Here is a 21,397-nt window from a genome sequence, read left to right as displayed (position 1 = left end):
TACCATACGAAACGTTGCACGAAGGCTAAACTAGCAAGTTAAAGTTCTAAGAACAATAAATAGAGTACAATGGTCCATATTGATGCTTCGGAATTGCTCAACTCTCTCGATAGACGAGCTTTTCACGTTTTTTTGTAATTTCCAACATAACTTGGTCTATTCGCATCTTTACCTTACGAAACGTTGCACGAAGGCAAAACTAGCAAGTTAGACTTCTAAGAACACTAAATAGAGTACAACGGTCCACATTGATGCCTTGGAATTGCTCAAGCCTCTCCATGGACGAGCTTTTCACGTTTTTGTGCATTTTCGAACATAACTTGGTCTATTTGCTTGTTTACCATACGAAACGTTGCATGAAGGCTAAACTAGCAAGTTAGTCTTCTAAGAACACTAAATAGAGTACAACGGTCCACATTGATGCTTTGGAATTGCTCAACTCTCTCCATAGACGAGCTTTTTCACGTTTTTGTGCATTTTCGAACATAACTTGGCCTAGTCACATCTTTACCTTACAAAACGTTCCACGAACGCGAAACTAGCAAATTAGACTTCTAAGAACACTAAATAGAGGATAACGGTCCACATTGATGCTTCAGAACTCTCTCCATAGACGAGCTTGTCACGTTTTTGTTCAATTTCCAACATAACTTGGTCTATTCGCATCTTTACCTTACGAAACGTTGCACGAAGGCGAAACTAGCAAGTTAGACTTCTAAGAACACTAAATAGAGGACAACGGTCCACATTGAAGCTTCGGAAACACTCAACTCTCTCCATAGAGGAGCTTTTGACATTTTCGGGCAATTTCCAACATAACTTGGTCTATTCGCATCTTTACCTTACGAAACGTTGCACGAAGGCTAAAGTACCAAGTTAGACTTCTAAAAACAATAAATAGAGTACAACGATCCATATTGATGCTTTGAAATTGCTCAACTCTCTCCATAGACGAGTTTTTTCATGTTTTTGTGCATTTTTCGAACATAACTTGGCCGATTCGCATCTTTACCTTACAAAACGTTGCACGAAGGAGAAGCTAGCAAGTTAGACTTCTAAGAACACTAAATAGAGGACAACGGTCCACATTGATGCTTCGGAACTCTCTCCATAGACGAGCTTTTCACGTTTTTGTACAATTTCCAACATAACTTGGTCTATTCGCATCTTTACCTTACGAAACGTTGCACGAAGGCTAAAGTACCAAGTTAGACTTCTAAAAAAAGTAAATAGAGTACAACGGCCCACATTGATGCTTTGGAATTGCTCAACTCTCTCCATAGACAAGCATTTCACGTTTTTGCGCAATTTCCAACATAACATGGTCTACTCGCATCTTTACCATACGAAACGTTGCACGAAGGCTATACTAGCAAGTTAGACTTCTAAGAACACTAAATAGAGGACAACGGTCCACATTGATGCTTTGGAATTGCTCAAGTCTCTCCATAGACGAGCTTTTCACGTTTTTGTGCGTTTTCGAACATAACTTGGTCTATTCGCATCTTTACCATACGAAACGTTGCACGAAGGCTAAACTAGCAAGTTCGACTTCTAACAACACTAAATAGAGTGCAACGGTCCACATTGATACTGTCACGCCCCGACCCTCGGAGCGTGAGGAGAAGAAAAGAAGAAGACAAATGACACCACAACACTATTAATCCCACACCACTCCAATAGAGTTGAGAGAAACTCGAGCAGAAAATTGGACAGCATCTCCCCATAAATTGGAGAATGCCATTCTTCACATATACAGAAAACCCAACCAGTTCATACTAATCTAATAACATCGAACAACAATCAGAATCAATCCAGTCAAGACCCTCAGGGTCCACTGCCACAACCATGCTACCCATACACAGGAGTCCCAATATTCTAGAACACCCTCCGGGTCATCCAACATAAATTCTAAAACAATCTCATAATATACATATATGTCCAAATATATACAACCACACATATGTAACACATAAACACAAAGGAACACACAAGAGTCCAGGCCACCTCTGTCACGCATCCCATTGCTGATCCATAGTCTGTGCATTAGATCTTGTCTCGTCTGTGGGGAGAAACATAGATAGGGTGAGCAGAAGGCTCAGTAGGGACAAAACAGAAGAGCATACGTAAAGAGTAATAAGGCTGAAAAAAAATAACGACGAGTAATCGATGCAACAATATGCAATGCAAAACTAATGCACCCGATCAACCCAACCGAACCTCCATATCCGCCTCCAATGACAACCGAGCCGGCAGATCAGATTCCCGCCCTGCGGCGATAAGCCGACGAGAACCCACCCGCACTACCTCTCTCTCTAGCATCATACCAATTCCAAAAACCAAATACCAGTGATCCATCAACATCAATCTCAAACCGCTAGAGAGAAGGTTGGCACGTATGTGGTCGCAACCACTCACTGATGGCCCCACAGTGATATCTCAACCTGCCACGCCTGACCTAGCGTCAAATACTAGCCAGTGTGCAGTAACAAATACCGCTCAGGAATCCTATGGACTAGGACCATCACAAGGCTCCTATCCATCATCCACGCACGTGCCCAAATAACATCCAACACCTAACGTGTGTCGGAGACCATCCTCGGGACCCACCATGTATCTAATGTAAATTCTTAAAATTCATGTCATTCGTGCAACATATATATATAGAAACATTCATATATTATGATGCATGAAGAATCACACAATGCCCGATTGATGACCAAGCATTTCAAGGATTATGAATATTCACTAGTAACATTGTCACTGACATTAATACAAAGAAAACCATGGTAAGCATGCAAGGCTTGTTTCCCCTCGGAAAGGATCAAGGCGGAAACCAAAGCTTACCATTCCAGCAATTCGGTGGCTTGAACGTATTTCGAAAGAAAAAGGGTGAGAAATCCCTACCTCGATAACAATGCATCCAATAATTAACCGTCTACGATATCAAGTCCAATCTCCTCGATCACCTATTCCAATATGCCAATATAATACTGGTTAATAAACATCCATAATTTAAATTACCAAAATATCCTTGGCTAGCGTATCTAATTAGTACGTGTCTATATAAAACATATATCATCTAAATATTAATTAGAATACTTATTATTTAACGTAATGATTCGATATTCAATCCTCCAATTCAAACTAGTTTGAATTCTAAGTATTTTCTACATTATTCAGTTTATACGCAAGACTATCCAATACCCCTCACACTCGTCCCCCGCCAAATACACGAGTCCATTAATCATATTCTACCACTAATCTATTTATCATACTCATAACCAAATTAATCAAAAATTATACTCTAGCTTAGTATTTATACCTGCACATATACCGAATGAATACGCGTATTTACTATGTAATTGCCAAGATGCTCCAAAGCTATCCGTATGGATCCAAAAACGTCGCCAATGTGTTCAGAGCATCGAAACTAGTCAGATTAGAGCTTTGGGGTTGCCGAAAAGTGGAATTTGAGCCAGGTCAAAGTGACCCATTTCACGGCAAGGTCGGATCCAGCATCTGAGGGCTGCTTTGGTCAAAACTTCGTTGGGCTAGGTGCTCCTCAGTCCGGTGAGATGAATGGTGGTGACAGCAAGCTGAACGGTGGTCGGAGTGGACCGGATCGACCACTTTTACCTTGTGATTGCCGCGAGTTTCCAAGCTCGATTCTAGTGGCCACAGGTGACGATTTGAAGCGAGCTTGGTTGAGTTATGCTTGTGGGGTTCGGGAGAAGCTTCTTGGTAGCTTGGCCGTCCAGAACAGTAGCCGGACGACGGAGTTCTTGCGTTGGCCGGTGAGGTGGAGAAGTTGGTCGTGTAAGAGTGTGCTCGCGTGAGACTAATAAAAGTGCAGAGAAAGAATTCCCTTTTCACACCTTACTCCTAATATTCCATTTCATTATTTATTTAAGGTTTATTAAATACTATCATCATTCACTTCCAGGCTTTCGGTAGATATCCACCGAAAGTGATTTTTATATTATCATTAATTTAATAAGAATCATTCTTATTTTATCCTTCAATTTCTTAGATATATTATATTTTTTTTATAAGTACAGTAAAATATTCCCTTTGCCCCCATCGTTTCAAACAAATCTCAAATTAACCAAGCTTTAATTTCAAAAATATCACTCAAATTGACGATTATGCAATTCGAGTTCCTATTATGTTTTTATCAAATTCCAGATTCGTTAAGTTCGATTCTTACCATTTTAGAACCGAAACTTCCACAATTAAACTCGTAAATTTCATTTGTAAAAATTTGACATTTTTAATTACTTTCATTTTGATTCATGTTCATTTTTCCGAACGGGGTATTACATCCTCCCTCCCTTATAAAAATTTCGTCCTCGAAATTTAAAACGTACCTATAGACGCAAACAAGAACGGATACTTCCCCCTCATTTCAGACTCTAACTCTTACGTAGCCTACTCCATTCCGTGGAGTTACCACAACACCTTCACAAGAGGTATGACACTTGATCGAGTGATTGTCTCTCGAATATCCAGGATCCTCAATGGCTACACGATATAAGTCATGTCCACCACTACGTCTAATATGAATCAATCCAGTTCGACACGTACTTCCGAAATGTCGACACATAAAATACATTATGTACGTTGGATAATCACGATAGAAGAACTAAACAATAAGAGAATGGTCCTACTCGCTCTGTAATCTCCAAGGTTCAATGAACTGTGGAGTTACTTGTCCTGCCTACGAAACACCTCCTACCAAACATCTTGTCTCTCACTGAATTATGACTTTAGTGTAACAACTTGCAGTATTTTCCACTATAACGTAACATCTCGCTTCCGTTAGTATCACTATTATTATTAACTCACTTTGTCTTTTGTCACCATTCTACTGACATTTTTTTTTTTTTTACTCCCACTTCATTTTCCTTCTTTTTTTTCACATTATTTTCAACTAATGTGAGCGGCCTACTCTTGTGGTACAAATTATTAATATTAATTTCAACAAATCGCAACCGGTCCACACATAAGGTATACTACTCTTTTTATCAACCTTTCCAATTCGAATTTTTAACCTTCTAATTCTTTGAAACATAAATTTCAACCCCTTTAACGATGTGTATATTCTATTTCATCCTTAATGAAACCTTGATTTAATCCTCTCTAAATATCGGGGTTTTTCATATTCTTCCCCTAAAATGACTTTTTCCTCGAAATTAAACTATAACAAGAATGTCCCATAAAATTGGATAGTTGCCCCACACATTCAACTCCAAAATCTTAAAATGTTACTAAAACAGACAAATACTCCAACTCATTAATACTAACATATTTTATCAATGAAAATAACTAGTCTTTATCCTCACAAACATCCCCAAAAATGTACCATTCCTAACACAATTAATACTCCATAACATATTAAAATTCCTAGGTACCTAAAATACATTTAATACAACTTCAGTGCTACATCAAATTTTCCACAGTTTAATAAGATATGTATACCTAAAATCCTGTCGTATATCGAAATATATTAACTATAACTTGATTTTAGCCTGCCATCTAGGGTCGGAAAACACAACCAGAATCCATTTACATTTCATACACTAGCAACCCAATCCAATAACCATAAAATCTAGTAATTTTATATCCAATATTTATCTACTATAGATTTTCAAACAAATTCAATCTTCAAGTACTGACAAAATGTTGAAACCTAGTTACCGTACAAGGCAACCAAATCACCACAAGGTAAAAATCTTCCGACAGATCAATTTCATTAACCGAATCTAGTAATCATAAAATCTCTCAATGAACTCTAATAACCACAACTGTGTCAGTCCAATAGACAACTACATCAATCCATATAGATATAAATATATTTATGCTACTCTAACTAACTTCAGTCCATGCTATAACCTTAAAAATATTCCAAAACTTATATCCTATTCATATTAAATGTTCACACGAGTACTCACCACCCATATCACAATATCATCCACAACATTAAATCCATCGAGACAAAACTATCTCCAAGGAATACTAAATCAATTTATATATATATAGAATCAATATTATATTTACACAATAATAATTCACCCAATACCTTAATCATACCGTAGTCTATACACCAACTTCCACAATCATAATATATTAACTTTTGATTTGAACCAAATTCAAGAATTGTACAATTCAATCTCCGACTATTACTCACAAACTAATGATCACCTTTAGTCATAAATAAACATTTATGTCAATACGTGATTCATAGAAATCAATAAATCATACTAACTCATCAATTGACAACATTCACATTAGCTCCAAGAAAATCAATTTATGGAAGACCTACAAAATATGCAAGCCCAAACTGTACGAGTTATGGCAACATCAACCTAACCCCATCCATTGTACCACACGTCCTTATAAATATACAATGTATATACCTCTTAAATCCATCCAAATAATACTAACAATTCCTCCAGGATAATACAAATAACTTTCATTTGTTTACCGTATAATGTTTATAAAACAGACAAATCATCAAATCACCAATCGCCTAATGCATCCAATATCCATTTGGATCATTCTCTTATCACAAAATCAACTAATTTTAAACAACTCTTTTCGTCACTATATCATCCCATACTAGTTTTTTCTTTGTCATGGACTACATAATAACTCCACATTCTCAGGATTGATAGTGATTTTTTTTCTTCCCTAAAAGAACTTCGTTTCGATACCACATCTACCTCTCATATTCAAGTTAAGGTTTCACTTACTTAACCCATGGATTACTAAATTCCTTCACCAAAACACATCAATACTCACAACATAATAAGCATCTTAAGCATACCAAAACATCATTAATACTTACTTCCACAGTTATCTCTACTTAGGCATTAGCCATTAGATACATACAAGTAGCACGATTTTTACTAGAGATCTATTCACCACAACATCCATATAGACAAAATAACACACTAGTGGGTCATTCGTATTCTCCTCACCCTACCATTTATATCATTGAACTATTCAATCGAATACGAGCACTCTAAATTTTTCAACACCATAATATGATCTGTATGATCATATTATCCTTAAGCAATTTGTATCCATTAATTTTGGTTGAATTGTCACTGAATCAATTAAAACAAAAACCACAAGCACTTATTATATCATTTTCGTATATTATCATTGACTACAAAGTCACCGATCAATTTCTACCAAAACCCCAAATCTTCGATAACATTTAGCAAGGCAAACAGACTCCATAATACTAGATTTAACTCGATCGCATCTCCAATTCTTTTTTTTTTTCTCAGCACATATTAAGGTACCTCAAATTGAAAATTAAATTACGAATTTCTATATCCAAATCTGAGTCAATTTAATATAATAGACTCAAACTCAAAGTTGCATAATATTCCTAATCCATAGATCATTTTTTTTTTCGTAGAAGCGTGCTCCAATGTCAAAACAATTTATCTACTTAATTTGAATCAATACATTTAAAAATGCAATTATAATAATTGGAAACACCTTCTTCTTCTTCTTCTTCTTCTTCTTCTTCTTTTTTTCACCTTATCGTCATGTCAACATTATTCTCTTAACTACGATATTTATAGGAAACCAAGGCAGAACAAGATTCAATCATTGCATATTTCAAGGTGGCAAGTTCTGAAATAAATGCATAAACACATAGACCTCCAATTAATCCCATGTTAAAGCAAACCACCAGATGTTCCAATCGCACTCACTTCATATGGTGTATTTCCCCAATAGCTTATGTGTGTGAGTATATATATATATATATATATATACACATATTTGGAAAACTTCTGACATTAAACTTTATCCATTTTAAGGAACATGAATACATTTTCATTATTTCAACCGACCCTTGCAAAATTTTTAACTCAATATCAATTATCGCAATAGTAATGCTCTCCGCCACGAATAAATCAAATAAACTATTCAAATACTATCTGGGATTATAAATATCCTATTTCATGACAAGCTCCTCATCCTGGAACTAATGGCCTAGGGCTACATTCAGTATCTCTATTTTTTTAAAAAAAAAATTCCATGGTTCCACTATCACATTATTTCAAACACAATCATATCCTAGATTATCCACTTATGTTGCCTTTCATCAACCAAAATTCTCAAAATACATACTCTAAAATCGAATCATCCATCAGTTCTGATCCCTGTCCTGTCTCAAATTCCTGAACATCCATTAAGTCTTGTCCTCCACCACGTCCCAACTACAGGACTGATATGTGCGAGGACCTTTATATATATATATATATATATATATATATCATACATATAGCCAAACACAACTTAACAAAATAAATATCGAGGATTTATGGGAAAATAGTACATACCAAGTCAACTGGGGCTCGTGACGTGGCCTAGAGACATCACACACATAAGGCTACAACCCTAGGTCCGTAAGACACAAACCTAAAGCTCCGATACCAAGTTGTCACGCCCCGACCATCGGAGCGTGAGGAGAAGAAAAGAAGAAGACAAATGACACCACAACACTATTAATCCCACACCACTCCAATAGAGTTGAGAGAAACTCGAGCAGAAAATTGGACAGCATCTCCCCATAAATTGGAGAATGCCATCCTTCACATATACAAAAAACCCAACCAGTTCATACTAATCTAATAACATCGAACAACAATCAGAATCAATCCAGTCAAGACCCTCAGGGTCCACTGCCACAACCATGCTACCCATACACAGGAGTCCCAATATTCTAGAACACCCTCCGGGTCATCCAACATAAATTCTAAAACAATCTCATAATATACGTATATGTCCAAATATATACAACCACACATATGTAACACATAAACACAAAGGAACACACAAGAGTCCAGGCCACCTCTGTCACGCATCCCATTGCTGATCCATAGTCTGTGCATTAGATCTTGTCTCGTCTGTGGGGAGAAACATAGATAGGGTGAGCAGAAGGCTCAGTAGGGACAAAACAGAAGAGCATACGTAAGGAGTAATAAGGCTGAAAAAAAATAACGACGAGTAATCGATGCAACAATATGCAATGCAAAACTAATGCACCCGATCAACCCAACCGAACCTCCATATCCGCCTCCAATGACACCCGAGCCGGCAGATCAGATTCCCGCCCTGCGGCGATAAGCCGACGAGAACCCACCCGCACTACCTCTGTCTCTAGCATCATACCAATTCCAAAAACCAAATACCAGTGATCCATCAACATCAATCTCAAACCGCTAGAGAGAAGGTTGGCACGTATGTGGTCGCAACCACTCACTGATGGCCCCACAGTGATATCTCAACCTGCCACGCCTGACCTAGCGTCAAATACTAGCCAGCGTGCAGTAACAAATACCGCTACGGGAATCCTATGGACTAGGACCATCACAAGGCTCCTATCCATCATCCACGCACGTGCCCAAATAACATCCAACACCTAACGTGTGCCGGAGACCATCCTCGGGACCCACCATGCATCTAATGTAAATTCTTAAAATTCATGTCATTCGTGCAACATATATATATAGAAACATTCATATATTATGATGCATGAAGAATCACACAATGCCCGATTGATGACCAAGCATTTCAATGATTATGAATATTCACTAGTAACATTGTCACTGACATTAATACAAAGAAAACCATGGTAAGCATGCAAGGCTTGTTTCCCCTCGGAAAGGATCAAGGCGGAAACCAAAGCTTACCATTCCAGCAATTCGGTGCCTTGAACGTATTTCGAAAGAAAAACGGTGAGAAATCCCTACCTCGATAACAATGCATCCAATAATTAACCGTCTACGATATCAAGTCCAATCTCCTCGATCACCTATTCCAATATGCCAATATAATACTGGTTAATAAACATCCATAATTTAAATTACCAAAATACCCTTGGCTAGCGTATCTAATTAGTACGTGTCTATATAAAACATATATCATCTAAATATTATTTAGAATACTTATTATTTAACGTAATGATTCGATATTCAATCCTCCAATTCAAACTAGTTCGAATTCTAAGTATTTTCTACATTATTCAGTTTATACGCAAGACTATCCAATACCCCTCACACTCGTCCCCCGCCAAATACACGAGTCCATTAATCATATTCTGCCACTAATCTATTTATCATACTCATAACCAAATTAATCAAAAATTATACTCTAGCTTAGTATTTATACCTGCACATATACCGAATGAATACGCGTATTTACTATGTAATTGCCAAGATGCTCGAAAGCTATCCGTATGGATCCAAAAACGTCGCCAATGTGTTCAGAGCATCGAAACTAGTCAGATTAGAGCTTTGGAGTTGCCGAAAAGTGGAATTTGAGCCAGGTCAAAGTGACCCATTTCACGGCAAGGTCGGATCCAGCATCTGAGGGCTGCTTTGGTCAAAAATTGGTTGGGCTAGGTGCTCCTCAGTCCGGTGAGATGAATGGTGGTGACAGCAAGCTGAACGGTGGTCGGAGTGGACCGGATCGACCACTTTTACCTTCTGATTGCCACGAGTTTCCAAGCTCGATTCTAGTGGCCACAGGTGACGATTTGAAGCGAGGTTGGTTGAATTATGTTTGTGGGGTTCGGGAGAAGCTTCTTGGTAGCTTGGCCGTCCAAAACAGTAGCCGGACGACGGAGTTCTTGCGTTGGCCGGTGAGGTGGAGAAGTTGGTCGTGTAAGAGTGTGCTCGCGTGAGACTAATAAAAGTGCAGAGAAAGAATTCCCTTTTCACACCTTACTCCTAATATTCCATTTCATTATTTATTTAAGGTTTATTAAATACTATCATCATTCACTTCCAGGCTTTCGGTAGATATCCACCGAAAGTGATTTTTATATTATCATTAATTTAATAAGAATCATTCTTATTTTATCCTTCAATTTCTTAGATATATTATTATTTTTTTTATAAGTACAGTAAAATATTCCCTTTGCCCCCATCGTTTCAAACAAATCTCAAATTAACCAAGCTTTAATTTCAAAAATATCACTCAATTATGAAATTCCTAAAATACCCCCTACTAACAGTCCTATTTACTAAATTATCAGTAACTTATTGACGATTATGCCATTCGAGTTCCTATTATGTTTTTATCAAATTCCAGATTCGTTAAGTTCGATTCTTACCATTTTAGAACCGAAACTTCCACAATTAAACTCGTAAATTTCATTTGTAAAAATTTGACATTTTTAATTACTTTCATTTTGATTCATGTTCATTTTTCCGAACGGGGTATTACAGATACTTTTGGAATTGTTCAACTCTCCCCATAGACGAGCTTTTCACGTTTTTATTTTTATGCAATTTCCAACATAACTTGGTCTATTCGCATCTTTACTTTACGAAATGTTGCACGAAGGTGAAAGTACCAAGTTACACTTATAAGAACAATAAACAGAGTGCAACGGTCCACATTGATGCTTTTGGAATTGCTCAACTCTCCCTATAGACGAGCTTTTCACGTTTTTGTGCATTTTCCAACATAACTTGATCTATTCGCATCTTTACCTTACGAAACGTTGCACGAAGACTAAAGTACCAAGTTAGACTTGTAAAAACAATAAATAGAGTACAACGGTCCACAATGATGCTTTGGAATTGCTCAACTCTCTCCATAGACGAGCTTTTTCACGTTTTTGTGCATTTTCAAACATAACTTGGCCTATTCGCATCTTTACCTTACAAAACGTTGCACGAAGGCGAAACTAGCAAGTTAGACTTCTAAGAACATTAAATAGAGGACAACGGTCCACATTGATGCTTCGGAACTCTCTCGATAGACGAGCTTGTCACGTTTTTGTGCAATTTCCAACATAACTTGGTCTATTTGCATCTTTACCTTACGAAACGTTGCACGAAGGCGAAACTAGCAAGTTAGACTTCTAAGCACACTAAATAGAGGACAACGGTCCACATTGAAGCTTCGGAGTCGCTCAACTCTCCCCATAGACGAGCATTTCACGTTTTTGCGGAATTTCCAACATAACTTGGTATACTCGCATCTTTACCATACGAAACGTTGCACGAAGGCTATACTAGCAAGTTAGACTTCTAAGAACACTAAATAGAGTACAACGATCCACATTGATGCTTTGGAATTGCTCAACTCTCTCCATAGACAAGCTTTTCACGTTTTTGTGCAATTTCCAACATAACTTGGCCTATTCGCATCTTTACCTTACAAAACGTTGCACGAAGGTGAAACTAGCAAGTTAGACTTCTAAGAACACTAAATAGTGGAAAACGGTCCACAATGAAGCTTCGGAATCGCTCAACTCTCTCCATAGACGAGCTTTTCACGTTTTTGTGCAATTTCGAACATAACTTGGTCTATTCGCTTCTTTACCATACGAAACATTGCACGAAGGCGAGACTAGCAAGTTAGACTTCTAAGAACACTACATAGAAGACAACGGTCCACATTGAAGCTTCGGAATCGCTCAACTGTCTCCATAGACGAGCTTTTCACGTTTTTGTGCATTTTCGAACATAACTTGGTCTATTTACTTCTTTACCATACAAAACGTTGCGCGAAGGCTAAACTAGCAAGTTAGACTTCTAAGAACACTAAATAGAGGACAACGATCCACATTGAAGCGTCGGAATCGCTCAACTCTCTCCATAGATGAGCTTTTCACGTTTTTATGCAATTTCCAACATAACTTGGTCTATTCACATCTTTACCATACGAAACATTGCACGAAGGCTAAAGTACCAAGTTAGACTTCTAAGAACAATAAATAGAGCTCAACGGTCCACATTGATGCTTTGGAATTGCTCAACTCTCTCCATAGACGAGCATTTCACGTTTTTACGTAATTTCCAACATAACTTGGTCTATTCGCATTATTACCATACGAAACGTTGCACGAAGGCTATACTAGCGAGTTAGACTTCTAAGAACACTGAATAGAGTACAACGGTCCACATTGATGCTTTGGAATTGCTCAACTCTCTCCATAGACGAGCTTTTCACATTTTTGTGCAATTTCCAACATAACTTGGCCTATTCGCATCTTTACCTTACAAAACGTTGCACGAAGGCGAAACTAGCAAGTTAGACTTCTAAGAACACTAAATAAAGGACAACGGTTCACATTGATGCTTCGGAACTCTCTCCATAGACGAGCTTGTCACGTTTTTGTGCAATTTCTAACATAACTTGGTTTATTCGCATCTTTACCTTACGAAACGTTGCACGAAGGCGAAACTAGCAAGTTAGACTTCTAAGAACACTAAATAGAGGACAACGGTCCACATTGATGCTTCAGAATCGCTCAACTCTCTCCATAGACGAGCTTTCACGTTTTTGTGCAATTTCCAACATAACTTGGTCTATTGGCATCTTTACCTTTCGAAACGTTGCACCAAGGCTAAAGTACCAAGTTACACTTCTAAGAACAATAAATAGAGTACAACGGTCCACATTGATGCTTTGGAATTGTTCAACTCTCTCCATAGATGAGCTTTTCACGTTTTTGTGCATTTTCGAACATAACTTGGTCTATTCGCTTTTTTACCATACGAAACGTTGCACGAAGGCTAAACTAGCAAGTTAGACTTCTAAGAACACTAAATAGAGTACAACGGTCCACATTGATGCTTTGGAATTGCTCAAGTCTCTCCATAGATGAGCTTTTCAAGTTTTTGTGCATTTTCGAACATAACTTGGTCTATTCGCATCTTTACCATACGAAACGTTGCATGAAGGCTAAACTAGCAAGTTAGACTTCAAAGAACACTAAATAGAGTGCAACGGTCCACATTGATGCTTTTGGAATTGCTCAACTCTCCCCATAGACCAGCTTTTCACGTTTTTATGCAATTTCCAACATAACTTGGTCTATTCGCATCTTGATGCGTGCCGAGCGCAAGCAAAAATAATTACCTTACTTTGAAACCTTAACTCGTAAAAGTGATGAATAAGGGTCGATTCTCAGGGACCAAGTGATTAATTCACAGTTCTTAACGCACTAATTGAAATAGGGGAAGATTTGATTTTAATTCAACTAAACTAGAATGTAAACACAACAATACTTACGGGAAATAAGAATTAACAAACTTCAGATCAAAGGATATTGAGCAACCAATTCATGGATTTATCATAGACTTCTAAGGTACACAATCTTTATCGAACACTTAGCTAAATCTATCTGTACGACAGATAAATCCTTACCTTCCTTCTATTATTAACATGAGCTCAGCACTCACGTTAATTCTTGTTATCAACTGAAGTGGTATTAAGCAATCCTCTTCCTATCAATAACAGCATTGGATTTTTGGAAGAAACTAAGACTGAACAATAGTTTAACAAGCAGAAACTATTTAATTCATCCTGTAATTCCCTTGTGCAAACGATGAAAACTTGGATCATAATCACATCGCCCAATCGCTACTTTTAATCAAGCAACACAACAATTACGTATCATGCGCTCAATATTGCATTTAATCACATGAAATATCAATCAATATGGATCTCAATCAATTAATTCATGTAATCATTCACGAATATAATAAAGAACTACAGATGTTCGAATCCAGAATGAATTTAAATATAACAAACCAAGTCTCAAAATCTCATGAATTGGAGTCAAATCCCTTGAACCAAAGAAATAAACTAGCCGCTCATAGTGTGGAGAGAAACCTACGTTCTATGGATTGCGTATGGCTCTCTCTCCCTGTGTGTCCCTCTTAGTTCTGCCGTCCCATTATATATAATTAGTTACCTCCCACGTCTCCCAAGAAACCCTAGTTTAAGACTCCTAAAATCACTTTGTTTCCTTAATTACTTTAGGAAACAGAAATCTATCACGATCTTGCAACTGGTTTCTGGGAGATTCTGAGCATATTCAGACGTGAACTTCTTCAACAAAGTCATAGATCTGAACGTGTACTTATTTATGGGCTTCTGAATCACTCGATTTGGACCTCATATGCTCCAGTTTTGAGTTTCTAAAGACCCGGTCCGCAGCATAAAATCCTGCTTCTCATAAGATTTCTAGCCCTGCCTTTGGGTAATGTTCAGAGTTCCATCGTACTCCAATTATTGTGAACCAGCACTTCCCGAACAGCTTGAAATGTCCTCTAAAAGTCCGTTGAAGACTACAACTTATTCTGTCAGCTCCTTCTGCCGAATGTCCTGCAAAATATCCAAGAAGGTCTTAAGTACCTGAAATTCTGTAATTTCCAATTTAAAGCACAGTTTCTTAATATCATCCCCTTGAAGTTATCTTCAAAAAATCTCATCACAACTCAACCTCATCAACCAAGAAAATGATTAAAATGACAGAATATCACTGATATAAACATGCACAAATATGCTCACATCAAATTCCCCCACACTTAACTTTTACACGTCCTCGAGTAAAACGCACCCATGCAAAAATACAAGGCCACATACCCATCTCAGAACACTGGCAATGTCCATTAAACTTAAGTCAAGTATACTCATCTCTTTTCACATCATGTTACAAGTAACTTGATCAGTCATGGGACTTCTAATCTAACATGAACAATTCCTGCACAACTCACCCCTTCCTTTCTCTCCCTGCCACTACAATCCAGGTAGTAAAATAAGGTAAGGATTCACAATCTTTGTTTTTTTTTTGCCTACAGTAAGTGCATGCTATGCTCCATCTTACTGCAGAAGTAACATTTTTTTTTTCGATTCATTCTTTTCATTCTAGTGAGTGCATTTTATGCTCCATCTCACTTTAATTGTTTTTGGGGTTTGATAGGTGCATCTTATGCTCCATCCTACCAAAGTGATGACCTTTCCCTATTTACTTAAACCCAGATATAGGACTGGCCTAAGGAGGAAAAAAGGTTAAAAGTTTGCTGCGCAATCCTTCTTCACTGCTAGGTTGTCAGTATACATATCCTCACAAGAAATACTGCCTCAATCAGTTACTAAGAACTAAGTATGCTTATCAAAAATTCACAAGACATTGCAAGGTCCAAGCTGAGGTTGCGAACCCCTATGCATGCTGTATCTTAATGAGTTTATGCCTAATCCCAAGTTTATTCACACACAGGTTATTAGCACATGACAGCCTCCCCCACACTTGAGGTTTACGGTGCCCTCACTGTAAAGAAACGACACATTTTTTTATTTATTTATTTTTTTTGAAAGACAGTAGATGAAATTATTCTAGAGTGATAGAGAAAGATAACATAACTAATTATGACCAACAGGTCATTCTTGGGTTGCCTCCCAAGCAGCGCATTTGGTTTACGTCGTTAAGCTCGACGCAGCCACACTCCTTAGTGGGTAGAAACTGGATCGTGCAATGGGATATCCTCCACAGTGTGCTCTTGAAACCCGTCATAAAATGGTTTCAGCCGATGCCCATTGACCTTGAACACCTTGTTAGTGTCGAAACTTTTTACTTCAACTGCACCATGAGGAAACACATTAGTAACAACAAAAGGACCAAGCCAACGAGAACGTAACTTACATGGCATAAGCTTCAAGCGCGAGTTATAAAGCAAAACCTTTTGCCCAACCACAAATTGCTTCCTAACAATCATCTTGTCATGAATGGCTTTGGTCTTTTCCTTATAAATTCTGGAGTTTTCATAGGCTTCCAATCGTATCTCTTCCAATTCTTGGAGTTGTAACTTTCTCTCTTGGCCGGCTGCCTCCAAGTCCATATTACATCGTTTTACTGCCCAAAATGCCTTGTGCTCTAACTCGACGGGAAGATGACATGTTTTCCCAAAAACTAGCCGATAAGGAGACATCCTGAGTGGTGTCTTATAGGCTGTTCGGTATGCCCATAAAGCATCATCAAGCCTCATGCTCCAATCCTTCCTATTGGGCTTGACCATCTTCTCCAAAATGGATTTGACTTCTCTGTTGGATACTTCATCTTGTCCATTTGTTTGGGGGTTATAGGGAGTGGAGGTTTTATGAAAGACCCCATATTTTTTTAGCAATGCGTCAATCGTGTGGTTACAAAAGTGACTTCCTTGATCGCTGATCATTGCCCGTGGAATGCCGAATCTGCCAAAGATGTTAGTTTTGATAAAACCTGAAACAACTTTGGAATCGTCAGTCTTAGTGGCCTTTGCTTCCACCCATTTAGACACATAATCTACAGCAAGTAAAATATAAGCAAATCCAAAAGATGATGGAAATGGATCCATAAAATCGATACCCCAGATATCAAAAATCTCACACGCAAGAATGGGCGTTCGTACCATCTCGTTCCGACGAGTCAAGCTGCCTGTCTTTTGGCACGGTTCACAATTCTTGCACATCATGTAAGCATCATGGAATAATGTAGGCCAATAAAATCCGCTATCCAAAACTTTCTTCGCTGTTCTCTTGGGGCCAAAATGATCTCCATAAGCATATGTATGGCAGAATGTAAGGATAGACAAAATTTCTGAATCAGGCACACACCGCCTAATAATTTGATCTGAACACATTTTCCACAAGTATGGGTCATCCCACACATAATATTTTGCTTCACTCTTAACTTTATCTCTCTTGGCCCTAGTCATATCATCAGGTAAAATTCTGGCAACCAAGTAATTTACCAAATCAGCATACCAAGGGAGCATCTCTTTGACGGCAAACAAATGTTCATCAGGGAAAAATTCATGCAAAGGCTCAGCATCTTCTTCCCTTCTCAATCGACTCAAATGGTCAGCAACAAGGTTCTCAGCTCCTTTCTTGTCTTTGATCTCAATATCAAATTCTTGCAAAAGAAGAATCCATCTAATCAGTCTCGGTTTCGACTCCTTCTTGGCTAGTAGTTGCTTCAAAGCTGCATGATCAGAAAATACAATCACTTTAGAACCAAGCAAATAAGACCGAAATTTGTCTAATGCAAATACAATGGCTAGAAGCTCTTTCTCAGTGGTGGAATAATTGCACTGTGCCGGGTTGAGTGTTCTGGAGGCATAATAGATCACATGAGCTTTTTTGTCAAATCGCTGTCCTAATACCGCTCCTACCGCGTAATTACTGGCATCACACATAATCTCAAAAGGTAGCGTCCAATCAGGAGGCTGAATTATAGGAGTGGTCGTCAATGCGGTTTTCAGCTTATCAAAAGCCTCCTTGCATTCTTGGTTGAACTCGAAAGGAACTTCTTTTTGTAAAAGTCTAGATAACGGCAAAGCAATCTTTGAGAAGTCCTTAATAAACCTGCGATAAAAACCTGCATGGCCACAAAAAGAACGCACCTCTCGTACATTGTTAGGATATGGTAAGTGTATGATTAAATCAATTTTAGCTTTATCAACTTCGATACCCTTCTCTGAAATAACATGACCCAAGACAATTCCTTGTTTCACCATAAAATGACATTTTTCAAAGTTCAAAACAAGGTTTGTTGCAACGCATTGGTCTAACACGCGACCCAGATTATCCAAACAAATGTCAAACGAATCACCGTAAACAGTAAAGTCATCCATGAACACTTCAATGCAATTTTCTATTAATTCAGAAAAAATATTCATCATGCATCTTTGAAATGTTCCGGGCGCATTACAAAGTCCGAATGGCATTCTTCTGAATGTAAATGTCCCGAATGGGCATGTGAATGCGGTTTTTTCTTGATCTTCCGGTGCAATGACGACTTGATTATAACCAGAATAACCATCAAGGAAACAGTAGAAAGACTTACCTGCCAATCGTTCCAACATCTGGTCAATGAATGGAAGAGGAAAATGATCTTTCCTTGTCACAGCGTTCAATTTGCGGTAGTCAATACACATTCTCCACCCGTTCTGTACTCTTGTTGGAATGAGCTCGTTGTTTTGGTTCTTGATCACTGTCATTCCTGATTTTTTGGTACTACCTATACTGGACTTACCCACGCGCTGTCTGAAATCGGGTAGATGATTCCTGCATCCAAAAGCTTAAAGATCTCTTTCGTGACCACTTCCTTCATGACTGGGTTCAATCTCCGTTGGGCTTCTCGACTTGGCTTGGACCCTGCTTCCAATAAAATCCGATGCATACACATCGATGGATTGATGCCTTTAATGTCGGCTAAGGTCCAACCGATTGCTGTGATATGATCCCGTAACACTCGAATTAATCTTTCTTCTTGCAATGCCGTCAAACCATGAGCAATGATGACTGGAAGTGTATTGTTGTCTCCCAAATGGACATATTTTTGGTGTCCTGGAAGAGGCTTTAGCTCCAAAGTAGGTGCCTGCACAATAGAAGGTAACAACTTAGAGTGGGAGAGTGGTAATTCTATTTTGGACGATTCAAACCTCTTAGGAATTGGAGATAACGATTCTAGTGCCATAATTGTCTCCTCCAATGCCGAATTCAGAGGTGAAATTGCATTGATTTTTCCTAAGTCGTTTGCAATAACTATGCTCAACTCATCTTCATCCGTTAATTCAAAAGCTTCCTGCACGAGTACCTCAATCAAATCAACACAAAATAAAGAGTGAGTGTCATTGGGGTGTCTCATAGCATCAAATATATGAAATTTCACAACTTCCCCGTCGAACTCCATGGTGAGAGTACCATCGTGAACATAAATTTTTGTCTTTGCTGTTTTGAGAAAGGGTCTTCCTAATAAAATCGGAGCAAGATTTGGAGACCCTCCATCTTCCATATTGAGGATGTAAAAATCAGCCGGAAAAATCAACTCGTCAACTTGCACCAAAACATCTTCAACTACCCCGTCGGGGTATGCATTAGAACGGTCGGCTAACTGAATAATCACTCTTGTTTCTTTCAATGGACCCAAATTTAACGATGCATAAATTGAGTGTGGCATGACATTTATAGATGCACCTAAATCTAACATGGCACGCTCAATTTTTTTGTTACCAATCACACATGGAATTGTAAACATTCCTGGATCTTTTTGTTTTGGAGGTAGCTTACGCTGGATCATGGCTGACACATTCTCCCCCACCTTGACCTTCTCGTCACTCCTTAATTTCCTCTTCGTAGTACACAATTCCTTGAGAAATTTTGCATACTTTGGAACTTGTTTGATGGCATCTAACAATGGGATATTTACTTCAACTTTTCTGAAGGTCTCTAGGATATCTTTCTCCTATTGCTCTTTCTTAGACTTGGACAACCTGCTAGGAAAAGGAACAAGAATAGTATTAGAAGAATTCGGCATAGTGGTTTGAGAAGTTACCTTAGAAGAATCTTTAATGTCATTGTCGGCCTCCCTCTCCTCTTCCTTTTTCTGGGCTGAAACCATAGGATGTTGATTGGAATCAGCGGTTTTTCTCCCACTTCGCAATGTGACAGCACTTGCATTCTCTCGAGGATTCACAATTGTTTGAGACGGTAACTTCCCGGATCCTTGAGCCTCAAGATTGCTCACTGCCGTAGCCAATTGGCTAATTTGTTTCTCCAGATTTTGAACGCTACTTCTTGTTTCCTGTTGAAATTGTTGAGTATTATTAGCCAATGCTTTAATGATTTCATCAAGTGCCATACCTGAATTTGGAGGTTGTGTCCCTTGTTGTTAGCTGGATAAGGAAATTGGAAACTATTTTGGGCAGCTGCTGGATTGCCATAACTCAAATTTGGATGTTTAAATCCTGGGGTATATGTGTTGGGGTATGGGTCAAATTTCCGTTGAAGTTGCACTGGAAAACCTCCTATGGCATTAGCTTGCTGTGTTGAGTCCTCCTCTTGCAAAGTGGGACACATATCCGTCGGATGCCCAACCATCGTGCAAATGCCACATAATTTTGCTGCTTGTAAAGATCCTATAGCCATTTGTTTCACCAAAGTAGTCAAGTCAAAAATTTGACGTTCAATGTTAGAAGTACTTACCTCACTAACTTGCTTGGCTGGATGCTCCGTACGTGCCCCAAATTGCTGTGAATTTGCTGCCATGTTTGCAATCAAAGTTCTTGCAGCTGCTGGTGTTTTGTCCATTAGTGCTCCACCACTGGCAGCATCAATCATGTTCCTATCCATTGGCATTAACCCCTCATAGAAATATTGGATCAAGAGCTGCTCGGGAATTTGATGATGTGGGCAGCTTGCACACAACTTTTTGAAACGCTCCCAATACTCATATAAAGTTTCTCCATTCAGTTGGCGAATGCCACATATGTCTTTTCTTATGCTGGCAGCTCGTGATGCAAGAAAAAATTTCTCTAGGAAAAAACACTTCATCTCATTCCAAGAATTAATGGACCCCGAAGGAAGATCATACAACCAATCTTTGGCCGAATCTGCTAAGGAAAAAGGAAAAGCTCGTAATTTCACTTGTTCTTCGGTGATGTTTTGCGGCCTCAAGCTAGAACACACCACATGAAATTCCTTAAGATGCTTGTGCGGATCTTCACCTGCTAGACCACGAAAAGTAGGGAAAAGGTGAATTAGTCCTGACTTCAACTCAAAGGCAGCACCTAATGCAGGAAATTCA

The 21,397-nt window shown here is 38.4% G+C and overlaps 2 long non-coding RNA genes and 1 other non-coding gene across 3 annotated transcripts; 1 reads left to right on the top strand and 2 right to left on the bottom strand.

Annotated features, from left to right (window-relative positions):
- Window positions 1-1,597: 1,597 nt before the first annotated feature.
- On the bottom strand, window positions 1,598-3,859 carry LOC119999000. Its single transcript, XR_005468327.1, has 3 exons — window positions 3,326-3,859; window positions 2,908-2,969; window positions 1,598-2,062 (listed from the first exon to the last, which is right to left on the bottom strand). It is a non-coding gene; the product is annotated as an uncharacterized LOC119999000 (long non-coding RNA).
- A 4,522-nt stretch (window positions 3,860-8,381) lies between these two features.
- LOC119998952 lies at window positions 8,382-10,734 on the bottom strand. Its single transcript, XR_005468319.1, has 3 exons — window positions 10,198-10,734; window positions 9,780-9,841; window positions 8,382-8,933 (listed from the first exon to the last, which is right to left on the bottom strand). It is a non-coding gene; the product is annotated as an uncharacterized LOC119998952 (long non-coding RNA).
- A 10,255-nt stretch (window positions 10,735-20,989) lies between these two features.
- LOC119999172 lies at window positions 20,990-21,096 on the top strand. The gene has a single exon (XR_005468350.1). It is a non-coding gene; the product is annotated as a small nucleolar RNA R71 (small nucleolar RNA).
- The last annotated feature ends 301 nt before the right edge of the window (window positions 21,097-21,397 follow it).

The sequence above is a fragment of the Tripterygium wilfordii genome, chromosome 5 (genome assembly GCF_013401445.1).
Source record: "Tripterygium wilfordii isolate XIE 37 chromosome 5, ASM1340144v1, whole genome shotgun sequence".
NCBI classification, from domain to species: domain Eukaryota; kingdom Viridiplantae; phylum Streptophyta; class Magnoliopsida; order Celastrales; family Celastraceae; genus Tripterygium; species Tripterygium wilfordii.
This window is presented reverse-complemented; position numbering and strand designations above follow the sequence as displayed.